Raw genomic sequence first — 15399 nt, forward strand, 5'->3', positions numbered from 1 at the left:
CCCTCTAGCTGAGATCAAGAACACACATATCAGTAATCTCTTCTGGAATCACCATCATTATTCATTTCAGTACCATGATGAAAATGCACGGGGGAAAAAAGGCTTGTGCGCCACTTTCAGAGAAACTCACAGAAGAAATAAAATGAATGAACATCTATGCCTACTAAAACCCCAGTTTCATCCAACTAGATTAGGAAGCAGAAGCAAGGCCCCCTTTTCTTAGACTATTTATTCCCTTGAGGGTTTTGCCAGAAAGCAGACTCCTAAGTTATCAAACTCAGAATTTTCCTCAATTCCTTCTTTTTCCAGTTAGCTTCTTGCGGTTCACTCCATTACTAACTTATAGCGATAAACACCTGGAGTCTATCAAAAACAAAGAGAGGTTTATTCAGTGGGTACAGCCCTGCCTGTTGAGCACCCTGAGCAGAAACAAACTACATAATATAAGACTTGAGCAGGAATATGTTTTTTATGATGTGCCAGCATAAGGGGGATCAAAGGCTAAAGCCAAATAAATAGCAACTGGGCACCAGCAGAGGAAACATATTTAGACTTTAAAATAATCAAAAACAAACCCAAAGAACACTAACACCTTCCACATTCAGCAGTCATATTTTCCCTTTTTATACAGGGCTTAAACCTGTCAAGAGTTTGTGAAGCTAATCACTGAAACTAAAGTAGAAGCCTGCCTTTCACTGAGGTTGTGACAATAACCAAAAAGACTGGGCACGAATAGATGGACCCTTCCCCCAACCCCACCCCAGCCTCTTCAAGCCAACCCCCCGCTTCCCTATTGGCCCATTATTGAATTTACCTTGGCCACGTTATGGAATTTGCCGGCTGACATTAATCCATTTATTGAGCTTGACTCCTCCTTATCTAAAACATCTCTAGGCAAACTGAAACAATCTGTCTGCCATCCACTGATTGGCAGGGCAAATTTTTCCAGGTGGTACAGCCACCTCCCCTCAAATGACTTGCCAAACTTATTTTGGTCTGCAGAATGACGAAAACAAGATCAGGGCAACCATTGTTCACTACCATGTTTAGTACCTGCAATGTATTTACATAAACAATTTTAAAAGATTAGTCTTCTTGAAAAAAAAAAAAAAACAAACGTTGAGGATGGGGTGCCCAAGCCAAGAGGAGGAGGTCGATGTGAGAGCAGAGAATTGACAGGCTCAACCCTTAGGGCAAAAAGCTACATCTGTATTTGATTTGTCAGGGATTTACATTAGTGAAACTTTAACTCTGCAGATGATACATAAGATTACACTTACAGAACAAGCTTATGCAAATATAGCTTAAACGCCATGGTATGTGGCCCAGACAGTGAATTTGGCAGATTTCATTGAGTCTGGTGGCTGGATCTAATAAATTCATTTACATGAAGGATTAGAACATCTGGAAAAGTAGCATGGCGGTTTATTGAAACATAAATAACATTAATTGAAAGGTTACAGGTATGCAAAACATTTCATGCAGGCGATGCAAAATGTTATAAAGCTGTTTCCCTATTCCACTAAAGAAAAGAGAAAAATATCTCGCTAATATAAACAGAAAGGGGAATTTCCAGGATCTAATTTAAATGTTCCTTCAGATAGTAAGAGTGAGAGAGGCAGCCCACTTCTTCATCCTGCTTTGTAATGAGCCCTCTTTTCCACCTCGGGTCTGTGCTGCCCTCTTGATACACATCTCACGCACTAATTAGCAGCAGCAAGGTAGTGACATAATTAAATTTATTTTCAGTTACAAATCCCCAAACTGTCATGCCATTTTGCAGACGGAAAAGCATGGTCGAGGTCTCCAGCTATTTCTTCAATGAGTTTATTTTTATTTTAGCACTGTAATGTATACTCACTGGTAATGTGTATTGCCGGTTAATGTCTCGTGGAGTTGGTTACCATAAGCATAATAACAAATTACCCAGAGGAAAATGAGCAAAGATTGATATCATATGATTTAAAAGCTGAGAGGAAAGCTCAGGTGGTTTACAATCAGTTGAGTACCTCAAGATTAATTTATAACTTGGTAACCCATTCAAATTCCCGTTCATCATTTATTCTCAAACAGAAAGATGGCTTAAACTGTTCAGTCACCCAAAATACCTCCTGCCCATAGCAAGAGCAAGACATTCCTTTTAAAAGGATCGTTTTCATTATAAGTCATTAGCAAAATGCTGACTTTGAGAACTCATGTAAATGAGGAAGCAGGAAATCTAGTATTCTCTCAGGTATGGAGACAGCGTGGAGCCCACTTCAGAAACTCTATGTGGATTTGACCTAAAGCAATCAAGTACAGAGTTGTTTGACCAAAATTGAAAGAGAACCCCTGGCAATTTTTTTTTAATGAAAAATAAGATGTAATGCAGTGATTGATATACTTTGGAGAATCATAAGATTTAAAAAAGAGAGAGAAAAATATTCTAGATGATCTTGTTTCCGATAATATTAAGAAAGTGGACCACGTGACTTTTGCCTTTAACGCAGCTGATAGAATCAGAAAATAGAAGAAATCTTTACTGACCATTCACATTTCAACTCCCACCATCAGAAATACAATTCATAGAATGTATAGAATTTTGATACTGCTCTTGAAATGGTTTCTCTCATAACCAGTAACTGGAATTGGTCAAGTGCAATATATTGGCACAGTAAGTTTATTTTTGTATGTAGACGTTTTTTAAAAAAAGACATTAAAAAGCAAAGATTTTTCTTAAATAGTTAAGCATAATAGACACATTGCAAAAAAAAAAGTCATGTTTATTAATTACCATGACTCTCCAAAAAATAGTAAATTTGCTATTTCCAAATTTTCACACAGAAGTGTCATTTGGCTGCGCAGTGCTAGAATATGAAATATTCATCAGGGAATATATTTTAAACAGATTGCCCTTGGCCACCTAACAAAAAGAAGTATAATCTTCGTAATACTGATCAGGCCTTAGTGGTCATAGTAATTTATGTTGTAATCAGAATGACCAATAATAGCCTACACATAGAATTAAATCCTCAGGATAACTCAGAAGGGTAGTTTCTGTAGATACTTTCAGAAAAGTGTCTTAGACAACAAACATCACGGTGTTCATCTATGCTTTTGCATATTTTTGACACTGGGAAGGTAGAGTTAACAGGAAGTGTTCACTGACTTCCTCTAAATCATCGAATGAGGTTTCAATAAGAGTTCCTCAGCCACATGGGATTTTAGGAGAAAAAGCCACAGGTGATGAGCATACATGGAGCTCACAGAGGTCAAATTCAAGGACTTGTTTCCTATGACAAGTCATCCGTAGTATTTGTGAGTTTGACCTAGGTAAATGAGACTACCTACTGCATTTATGTGATTGTGACATTATCTAGATTTTAGAAAAGGTGCCAGCACCCACAGTACTTAAAAAACAGTGCTGCACGTTTGCAAGACACTATGATTGAACAAGAACAACTTATGGGTACCAACGTGATGAAGCAAAAGGCAGGTTTGGTGTACAGAGAGGAATCTTGTTGTTGACTGTTCACTAGTTTGGATACCTTGGACATCATATTCGATGTGTCTTACTTTCCTCAGCTGTAAAGTGGGAATAATAATAATACCTACCTGATGGTACTGCAGTAAGTATCAAGTGACTTTATATATATGTATATATATATCTCACCCTTAAAGTTGTGCTTGGAACATATACAAGTCTTTGTTTACTGCTGCTATTGCTACTGAAACCAACATGCCCAGTGGAGCACAGCATATAATAGCTACAACTTTCCTATAACTTCTACTGGCATTTCTATAAGGAGCTGAATAATGGCGATAGGTTGCAGAGGATTCTTCAACAATGTAAACTCATTTAATTCCAAAACAAGTAATAGTAACTAGAGGCCTGTGGACAGCTCACCAATATGGAAAAAGGAAAGAAGCATTTCTTAAAGAGAAATCTTAAGATGACTAAGAATGACTTGTTTCTGAGACGTACAACAGAGTGAGAAAAGCCTTAGACTAAAGGTAATCATTCGTAAGAGTCAAGAGAATGAAAAGAAAGAGAAAATTGAAAGAAAAAAAAATGTTTGTCAAGGGAATGAGGTAAGAACAGGTGAAGCACCATTGAACCCGGAGATTAAAAGGAGAGTATATAACCATTAAAAGTACGTGACTTCCCCAAACCATCTTCAATAGAGTTATCGGGAAGCAAGGTTCTGAGAAGTACTGATATATTGTCAAATCAACCAAATTGTACAGAATCTATTTAAAACTCAATTTAAAGTCCAGAAAGATACGTAAAGTACACAAGCATTATCTTAAATAGAATAAAGGAGTTAAGTTCAAAATATTTTGGAAAGAAAAGAATGTTAAAAGATACCTGTTTCCACGACTTCAACAGTTACTGCCCTACATGCACACAAACTTCATCATGACCTCTCATGGGCATCTGACCCATAACAATACCTGGACGTACTTCAGACTCCTCAGGCATCACTAGCCCATCGTCTCTTTCATTGCCCACTCCTCCAAAAATCTCCCCCTTGTTTGTCCGCAAATGACATCATCATAGTACCAAGTGTCCAAACTCAATGCCTCCCTTTCTCTCTTTCAGTCTCCTCCTTAAACAATAAAACAGTAAATTATGTTGACTCTGCCTCCTCCATTTCTGTCACATCTATATAGCCCATCCCCTCCTAGCCACTGCCTTGTCCAAGACATACAATCATTTCATCCACCTGCTTAAAGTCACCCACTCCTTTGCCTGTAAGTGGAAGTTCAAACTCCTTGGTACAGCATATGTGGTTCTTTACAGTACCCAAGACAGGCATGGGGGATTCTTACTGGGGCTGATTTTCGTCTGTGATGAAGAGCTTTACTTCTCTGGAATTTTTTCTTCTCAGTCTAGATCAGAAAAAAAAATGACAAGAGAAAGAGCACCTCACCAATCACATTGCTCCCCATTGAGTCAGTTCATCAAACTTCTCTCTATCACACAACATACCATGAATTTTTCACAACTCTGGACATTTGAACATGTTATTTCTTCTCTCTCCAACTGGCGGGCTCCTACCCATCCATCAGAATTCAGCTCAAATGTCACCTGCTCTATGCAGCTTTCCTCAACTTCCCAAGGCAAAGCTTATTCCTCTTCACTGTGTTCCCACAGCATTGTTGGACCTCTCTCATGAAATATATTTTTCATTTAAAATCTCAATAGCCAGGATCTCTAAGGCCAAGTACAATTCATGGGATATACTTAATGTATGTCTAACGGACAACTGAATCTAGAGGTGTCTAAAATGACAGTTCCATCAGAAGCAGGTAACAAAGCAAATGTATCAATTAAAATAATTCCTTAATGGTGGATGGAAATCAGTTAAACGGAAAAAGATTCCCAGAAAATATGGTTGGCACAAAACATAGTTAAAAATTAGCCTAAAAATGTCTCAGAAGAAAAATTTATATTTCAAATCATTATTTACTTGTGGTTCTAACCTTGAGAACACTTTAGGTGGATGAATGTGTTCAGACTTGTGGTGGAAAATCTAAGTTTTTCATTGTCTGGTATAAACCAAGGAGTACACCAACTACCCCTTACCTTTTACCCACACTTGCCCCAGTCACTTTTTTAGTCTTTGATCTGGTCCAAAAATGTGTCCATTGTCAACCTTTCACCCTACTTCCAAATCCCGTTTCTATCCACATTCATGGGCAAAAGTGGGTGGCAGTGACTACTTGACACTATCACAAAACCAGAGTAGAAAAAAGGAATGAGAGGCCAGTTCCTGATGGCCCAGCCAGTTGAGGACATTTCTATGACCCAGCTGGGATATTGGGAGGGCACTTACTTTCAGGGCTTCAGCAATAGATTACCTTCCTTGGATCCATATTTAACTTCCAGCCATGCCAAACAATTCCAGTGATTCGTTTCACCCTTTCTTACCTTAACCTGAATGCTATCTATGTGAAGACTACACTCATCTGTACACATAGGCCAGGCCTACCATCAGGAGAGACACTTATATTTCCAGCCCCAAACATCAGTAACATTCATTCTAGTCATTTCCATAAGACAGTTCCATAGTTTGACACCTGTCCTGAGGTTCTGTGATTGACTGTAAAGAAGGCTGGTAGGTCAATTTTAAAACATGGCCTCAAAATTCTTGACATTCTCCTGTTGAGAGGTGGGTCTATGTTCCTGTCTCTTGAATCTAGTCTGTGTGATTGCCTGACCCACAGCCAGAGGAAATGCTGCTGTGCTTTTGTGCTCAGACCTTAAGAAACTGGCAATTTCTACTTCCTGTCTCTTGGGACTCTTGCTCTTGGAACATAGCCACCATACCCCTAGGAAGCTCAAGTAGCTCATATAGAAAGGAACTAAAGGTCCCAGCTCACAGCCCTGGCTGAACTCCTAAACTGACAACCAGCACCATCTTGCCAGCTGACAAAGATTTTTTGCTTGAACAAACTTTAGTCAGGCTCCTGAACTTTTTCCTGGGCCTGTCTGTGCACTTCCTTGTAAAATCTAGTTTTAGGAAAGACCCTGCTAAGTCAGTTTAACCAGAACCTCCTCTACCCCTGATATCTGATCACCCTTGATATCTGATCAAGTTTCTCATCTGCCATCATTCCCCAGGTGATGTCTGATCACCCTGGCCTGTCTTCAGTGGGAATCCTGTTAGGTTAGTTTAGCCAGTATCCCCCTTACCACTGATGTTTCCTCTTAGTAAATTTCCATCCACTGCCCTCAACCCTTCTCCTTGGCTACAAATTTCCACTTGCATGTGCTGTATTCAGAGTTGAGCCCAAACATTCTCCCCCAGTGTTAAAGCCCACTGCAATAGTTCCCATCCTTATGGTGATAGTCCTGAATAAACTATGCCTTACCAACATTAACAAATGTCACTGAATAGTTTTTTCTTTAACACAGCCAATATGAATGAGTCATCCTGAAAGTAAATCTTTCAGACCCCAGCTAACTTCCCCATCAGATGTTGCATGGAACAAAGAAGAGCTGTCCCTGCTAGCCTTGCCCACATTGCAGATTGGGGACCAAAATAAATGACTGTTGTTATTTTAAGCCTCTAAGTTTTAGAGTGGTTTGGGAAAGAGCATATGTAACTGATAGAGCAAATAATTGACTAATGAATGACAAGTGCTCAATTCCAGACCAAGCTTTCATATAAGTAAACCATACTGGACTATTTAGGTATTTTGCTAAAAAACAAAACAAAACAAAAAAACAGTTATTTTTTTACTTTTTTATTATGGAAAAGTCTAAATCATACAAAAATAGAGAAATGAGTCTATCTATCATGCATGTACCCAAGACCCAGCTTAAATAATTATCAACTCATGTCAAATCTACCATGAATTTTAAAGCAAATCCAAGACATATCATTTCATTTTTAAATACTTCAGAGTGTGTCTCTAAAAGACAGCAGTTCTTTTTAAATCATGACAATACATTTTCACATCTAAAAGAAAAATTCACAATAATCTTTAACATTTCCTTAATATTACCAAATATCCTATCACTATTCAAACCTCCCCCATTGTCACTTAAGTGTTTTCTTTTGTTTCAGTTTGTTTCTTAGGATCTACACAGAGGATTTAGTTCGATTCATCACTTGTGTCATTTAAAAATCTATAGGTTCAGGAGATTGGTTCAAGACGGTGGAGTGGAAGGACATGCGCTCACTTCCTCTCACGAGAGCACCAGAATCACAACTAACTGCTGAACTATCATCAACAGGAAGACACTGGAACTCACCAAAAAAGATACCCCACATCCAAAGACAAAGGAGAAGCCACAATGAGATGGTAGGAGGGGCACAATCACGATAAAATCAAAAGCCATAACCACTGGGTGGGTGACTCACATACTGGAGAACAAATATAGCACAGAAGTCCACCCACTGGAGTGAAGGTTCTGAGCCCCACATAAGGCTTCCCAACCTGGAAGCCTGGCAACAGGAGGAGAAATTCCCAGAGAATCAAACTGATTGCAGGGCTTTGACAGGACTGGGGGAAACAGAGACTCCACTTTTAGAAGGCACACACAAAATACTGTGCACATAAGGACCCAGTGGGGAGGAGCAGTGATCCCATACGAGACTGAGCCAGACCTCCCTGCTAGTGTTGGCAGGTCTCCTGCAGAGGCGGGGGGTGGCTATTGCTCACCGTGGGGACAAGGGCACTGACAGCAGAAGTTCTGGGAAGTACTCCTTGATGTAAGCCCTCCCTGAGTCCACCAGTAGCCTGACCAAAGAGCCTGTAGCCTTCAGTGCTGGGTCACCACAGGCCAAACAACCAACAGGGAGGGAACTCAGCCCCACTCATCAGCAGACAAGTGGATTAAAGTTTTACTGAGCTCTGCCCACCAGATCAACACACATCTCTACCCACCACCAGTCCTTCCCATCAGGAAGCTTGCACATGCCTCTTAGATAGCCTCAACCACCAGAGGGCAGATAGCAGAAGCAAGAAGAAGTACAATCTTCCAGCCTGTGGAATGAAAACCACATTCACAGAAAGATAGACAAAATGAAAAGGCAGAGGATGATGAACCAGATGAAGGAACAAGATACCCCAGAAAATCATCTAAATGAAGTGGAGATACACAACCTTCCAGAAAAAGAATTCAGAATAATTAATATAGTGAAGATGATCCAGGACCTCAGAAAAAGAATGGAAGTAAAGAACAAGAAGATGCAAGAAATGTTTAACAAAGACCTAGAAAAATTAAAGAACAAACAAACAGAGATGAACAATACAATAACTGAAATGGAAAATACACTAGAAGGAATCATAGCAGAATAACTGAGGCAGAAGAACAGATAAGTGACCTAGAAGACAGAATGGTGGAAATCATTGCCATGGAACAGAATAAAGAAAAAAGAATGTAAAGAAATGAAGACAGCTTAAGAGACCTCTGGGACAACAATAAACAGACCAACATTCACATTATAAGGGTCCCAGAAGGAGAAGAGAGAGAGAGAAAGGACCTGAGAAAATATTTGAAGAGATTATAGTCAAAAACTTCCCTAACATGGGAAAGGAAATAGCCACTTAAGTCCAGGAAGTGCAGAGAGTCCCATACAGGAAAAAATCAAGGAGAAACATGCCAAGACACATAGTAAACAAACTGACAAAAATTAAAGACAAATAAAAATTATTAAAAGCAACATGGGACAAATGACAAATAACATACAAGGGAACTCCCATAAGGTTAACAGCTGCTCTCTCAGCAGAAACTCTACAAGCCAGAAGGGAGTGGCACAATATATTTAAGGTGATGAAAGGGAAGAACCTACAACCAAGATTACTCTACCCAGCAAGGACCTCTTTCAGACGTGACAGAGAAATCAAAAGCTTTACAGACAAGCAAGAGCTAAGAGAATTCAGCACCACCAAACCAGCTCTACAACAAATGCTAAAAGACCTTTTTTAAGTGGAAAATACAAGAGATGAAAATGACCTACGAAAACAAACCCAAAACACTCAAGAAAATTGTAATAGGAACATACATATTGATAATTACCTTAAATGTGAATGCATTAAATGTTCCAACTAAAAGACACAGACTTGCTGAGTGGATACAAAAACAAGACCCATATATGTTGTCTACAAGGGACCCATACAGACTGAAAGTGAGGGGATGGAAAAAAATATTCATGCAAATGGAAGTCAAAAGAAAGCTGGATTAGCAATACTCATACCAGATAAAATAGACTTTAAAATAATGTTACAAGAGACAAGCAGGACACTACATAATGATCAAGGGATCAATACAAGAAGAAGATATAACAATTATAAATAGATATGCACCCATCATAGGAGTATCTCAATACATAAGGCAAATGTTAACAGCTATAAAAGTGGAAATTGGCAGTAACACAATAATAGTGGGAGATTTTAACACCTCACTTACACCAATGGACAGATCATCCAGACAGAAATTTCATAAGGAAACACAAACTTTAAATGACACAATAGACCAGATAGATTTAATTGATATTAATAGGACATTCCATCCGAAAACAGCAGATACACTTTCTTCTCAAGTGTACACAAAACATTCTCCAGGATAGATCACATCTTGGGTCACAAACCAAACCTCAGTAAATTTAAGAAAACTGAAATCATATCAAGCATATTTTCCGACCACAGCACTAGAAGATTAGAAATCAATTAGAGGGAAAAAAATGTTAAAAACACAAACACATGGAAGCTAAACAATACACTACTAGATAACCAAGAGATCATTGAAGAAATCAAAAAGGAAATCAAAAAATACCTATAGACAAATAACAACAAAAACATGATGATCCAAAACCTAGGGGATGCACCAAAAGCAGTTCTAAGAGGGAAGTTTATAGCAATACAAGCCTACCTCAAGAAACAAGAAAAATCTCAAATAAACAGTCTAAACTTACGCCTAAAGGAACTAAAGAAAAAAGAACAAACAAAACCCAAAGTTAGTCGAAGGAAAGAAATCATAAAGATCAGAGCAGAAATAAATGAAATAGAAACAAAGAAAACAATAGCAAAGATCAAAAAACTAAAGCTGGTTCTTTGAGAAGATAAACAAAATTGATAAACTTTTAGCCAGACTCATCAAGAAAAAGGAGAGGACTCAAATCAATAAAATTAGAAATAAAAAGGAGTAGTTACAACGGATACCACATAAATACAAAGTATCATAAGAGACTACTACAAGCAACTCTATGCCAATAAAATGGACAACCTGGAAGAAATGGACAATTTCTTAGAAAGTTTTAACCTTTCAAGACTGAACCAGGAGCAAAAAGAAAGTACCAACAGACCAATCACAAGTAACGAAATTGGAACTGTGATAAAAATCTTCAACAAACAAACGTCCAGGACCAGATGGCTTCACAGGTGAATTCTATCAAACATTTAAAGAAGAGCTAACACCCATCCTTCTCAAAATCTTCCAAAAAGTTGCAGAGGAAGGAACACTCTCAAACTCATTCTACAAGGCTACCATCACCCTGATACCAAAACCAGACAAAGACACTACAAAAAAAGAAAATTACAGACATATATCACTGATGAATATAGATGCAAAAATCCACAGCAAAATACTAGCAAACAGAATCCAACAACACATTAAAAAGGTCATATGGGCTTCCCTGGTGGCGCAGTGGTTGAGAGTCCACCTGCTGATGCAAGGGACACGGGTTCGTGCCCCGGTCCGAGAGGATCCCACATGCCACAGAGCGGCTGGGACCGTGAGCCATGGCCGCTGGGCCTGCGCATCCAGAGCCTGTGCTCCACGGCGGGAGAGGTCACAGCAGTGAGAGGCCTGCGTACCGCAAAAAAAAAAAAAAAAAAAAAAAGATCATACACCACGATCAAGTGGGATTTATCCCAAGGATGCAAATCATGTACGCAAATCAATCAGTGTGATAAACTATATTAACAAATTGAAGGATAAAAACCATATGATCAACTCAATAGATGCAGAAAAAGTTTTTGACAAAATTCAACAACGATTTATGATAAAAACTTTCCAGAGAATGGGCATAGAGGGTACCTACCTCAGCATAATAAAGGCCATATATGACATATCCACAGGAAACATCATTCTGAATGGTGAAAAACTGAAAGCATTCCCTCTAAGATCAGAATCAAGACAAGGATGTGCACTCTCACCACTATTATTCAACATAGTTTTGGAAGTCCTAGTCATGACAATCAGAGAAGAAAAAGAAATAAAAGGGATACAAATTGGAAAAGAAGAAGTAAAACTGCCACTGTTTGCAGATGACATGATACTATACATAGATAATCCTAAAGATGCCACCAGAAAACTACTAGAGCTAATCAATGAATTTGGTAAATTTCCAGTATACAAAATTAATGCACAGAAATCTCTTGCATTCCTATACACTAACAACATAAGATCAGAAAGAGAAATTAAGAAAGCAATCCCCTTCACCACTGCAACAGAAAGAATAACATACCTAGGAATAAACCTACCTCAGGAGGTAAAAGACCTCTACTCAGAAAACTATAAGATACTGATGAAAGAAATCAAAGATGACACAAACAGGTGGAGAAATATACCATATTCTTGCATTGGAAAAATCAATATTGTGAAAATGACTATTCTACTCAAAGCAATCTACAGATTCAATGTAATCCTTATGAAGTCACCAATGGCATTTTTTACAAAACTAGAACAAAAAATCTTAAAATTTGTTTCAAGACACAAACGACCCTGAACAGCCAAAGCAATCTTGAAGGGAAAAAAACAAAGCTGGAGGAATCAGACTCCCTGACTTCAGATTATACTACAAAGCTACAGTAATCAAGAAAATATTGTACTGGCACAAAAACAGACATATAGATCAATGGAACAGGATAGAAAGCCCAGAGATAAACCCGGTGCACCTATGGTCAACTAATCTATGAGAAAGGAGGCAAGGATATACAATGGAGAAAAGATAGTCTCTTCAATAAGTGGTGTGGGGAAAACTAGACAGCTACATGTAAAAGAATGAAATTAGAACACTCCCTTACACCATACACAAAGATAAACTCAAAATGGATTAAAGACCTAAATGTAAGACCAGACACTAGAAAACTCTTAGAGGAAAACATAGGAAGAACACTCTTTGACATAAATCAGCACAAGATCCTTTTGACCCACCTCCTAAAGTAATGGAAATAAAAACAAAAATAAACAAATGGGACCTAATGCAACTTAAAAGCTTTTGTACAGCAAAGGAAACTATAAACAAGAGGAGAAGACAACTCTCAGAATGGCAGAAAATATTTGCAAATGAATCAACAGACAAAGGATTAACCTCCAGAATATATAAACAGCTCATGCAGCTCAATATTAAAACACAAACAACCCAATCCAAAAATGGGCAGAAGACCTAAATAGACATTTCTCCAAAGAAGACATACAGATGGCCAAGAGGCACATGAAAAGCTGCTCAGCATCACTAATTGTTAGAGAAATGCAAATCAAAACTACAATGAAGTATTACCTCACATGGGTCAGAATGGGCATCATCAGAAAATCTACAGATAAATGCTGGAGAGGGTGTGGAGAAAAGGGAACCCTCTTGCACTGTTGATGGGAATGTAAATTGATACAGTCACTATGGAGAACAATATGGAGGTTCCTTAAAAAACTAAAAATAGGGCTTCCCTGGTGGCACAGTGGTTGGGAGTCCGCCTGCCGATGCAGGGGACACGGGTGCGTGCCCCGGTCCGGGAGGATCCCACATGCCGCGGAGCGGCTGGGCCGGTGAGCCATGGCCGCTGAGCCTGTGCGTCCGGAGCCTGTGCTCCGCAACGGGAGAGGCCACAACATTGAGAGGTCCGCGTACCGCAAAAAAACAAACAAACAAACAAAAAAACTAAAAATAGAACTACCATATGATCCAGCAATCCCACTACTGGGCATATACCCAGAGAAAACCATAATTCAAAAAGAGACATGCACCCCAATGTTCATTGCAGCACTATTTACAATAGCCAGGTCATGGAAGCAACCTAAATGCCCACTGACAGATGAATGGGTAAAGAAGATGTGGTACATATATATACAATGGAATATTAATCAGTCATAAAAAGGAAAAAAACTGGGTCATTTATAGAGACGTGGAAGGACCTAGAGACTGTCATACAGAGTGAAGTAGTCAGAAAGAGAAAAACAAATATCGGTATATTAACGCATATATGTGGAATCTAGAAAAATGGTACAGATGAACCGGTTTGCAAGGCAGAAATTGAGACACAGATGTAGAGAACAAGCATATGGACACCAAGGGGGAAAGTGCGGTGGGGGGGGTGGGGGGGTGGGCGGATGAATTGGGAGAATGGGATTGACACATATACACTAATATGTATAAAATATATAACTAATAAGTACCTGCTGTATAAAATAAATAAATAAATAAAATTTAAAAAATAAAAGTGAAAAAATAAATAAATAAAATAAAAATCTATGGGTTCTCCTTCTAGCTTTATTTTTCCCTTTATTTTATTTATTGGAGAGCCCCAGTCACTTGTCCTGCCCAGTGTCTCATATGCTGGATATTGCTGACTGTAGGTCTATGGTGGTTTAAGTTCCTCTGTCCCCCATGTTTGGGTGGTTGTACTCAGGAACTCGGTATACTCTGGTTAGATTTTTTCATTTTGCTAAAGATTGGTGCTTTGAAGGTTTTTTCAAGACATCAAATGCTTGGGTCTTCAAAGGTACATTATATGTTTGTCTTATTACTGTGAGAGCAAAGCCCAGCTCAGACTTGGTTATGAAACCAGTTACAAAACAGCTCCAGGGGTCCTGTGACAGCAATATATAGGCTCCTCAGACACAGGTCAGATCTTTTAGGTAACTCTGACCTGTCCCGCTGGTTGGCTGCCACAAAACAAATGATGTGAACAGTAAACAAGGATAAATACAGTAAAATAGCTGTCTTCAAGAAGATCCTACACCATTGGGATAGAAATGTTAAATTTACAGAATGATGTGGCAACTGTAATAACAGAGATAAACAGTGTTGTGGGGATACCTGCCTGAGGTTTCATCTCCTTTAACAGTGAATGAAGCATTCCCTAGGTCATGGGCAGAGGGATGTTTAGAGTGGTGTCTGACACCATGGATTTTGGTACAAGCTACTCTCTGGCTTCAAATTCCAGCAACTCCAGTTCAAGTCATCAAACCTCTGCTTGCCATGGCTTCTTTATCTATGAAATAGGGATAATAGAATAATAACAATAGATTATTGTAAGGATTAGCAAAATTAATGCATGTAAAACACTTAAACCAATGCCTATGATACCCTAGATATTTATTTTTATTTAAGTTACCATGAAAGCATGTGGATCTAATAAAATGTTCTAAGTTTCTGTTGAGATGCTAGACTACTAGATCCATACCAAAGACTCCTGTTTATTGGGAAAGCCTTCATCTTGGCCGCAAAAGGCATGAGTCTGGTGTAGATTTCTCCATACTATTATAGAATATCTAGACACAGGGCCAGCCCCATCCATAGGCAGAGTAAGAAGTTGCTGATTCAGAATTGTTTAAGGAACTTGTCCCTACTCCAAACAAACTCTCTTCCTACTTGCCCACTGGAATGGCTCTGTATTAAGAATTTCAGGATACACAGACTCATATGGCTGGGATGGGGTAATACCCCGAAATCATCACTGTGGCAGAGATTCATTGCTCAGATTAGTCATTTCTTATTCCTCAAGACCTTCTTTGAGTAATCAGATGCAGAAGTCAATTTGATTTTAGGAGGAGGACATGAGTGTTCTAGGGCTTGAAATGAGCCAGAAAAACAGATCCAGAGACTTCCCTCATGGCCTAGTGGTTAAGAATCCACCTGCCAATGCAGGGGACACGGGTTTGAGCCCTGGTCCAGGAAGGTCTCA

At 38.9% G+C, this 15399-nt stretch overlaps 1 pseudogene; it reads right to left on the reverse strand.

Annotated features, from left to right (window-relative positions):
• Window positions 1–15399, reverse strand: part of LOC132436913 (ADP-ribosylhydrolase ARH3 pseudogene) — a 105714-nt pseudogene that overhangs the window by 17482 nt on the left and 72833 nt on the right.

Source organism: Delphinus delphis, chromosome 14 (assembly GCF_949987515.2).
Source record: "Delphinus delphis chromosome 14, mDelDel1.2, whole genome shotgun sequence".
Taxonomy (NCBI): domain Eukaryota; kingdom Metazoa; phylum Chordata; class Mammalia; order Artiodactyla; family Delphinidae; genus Delphinus; species Delphinus delphis.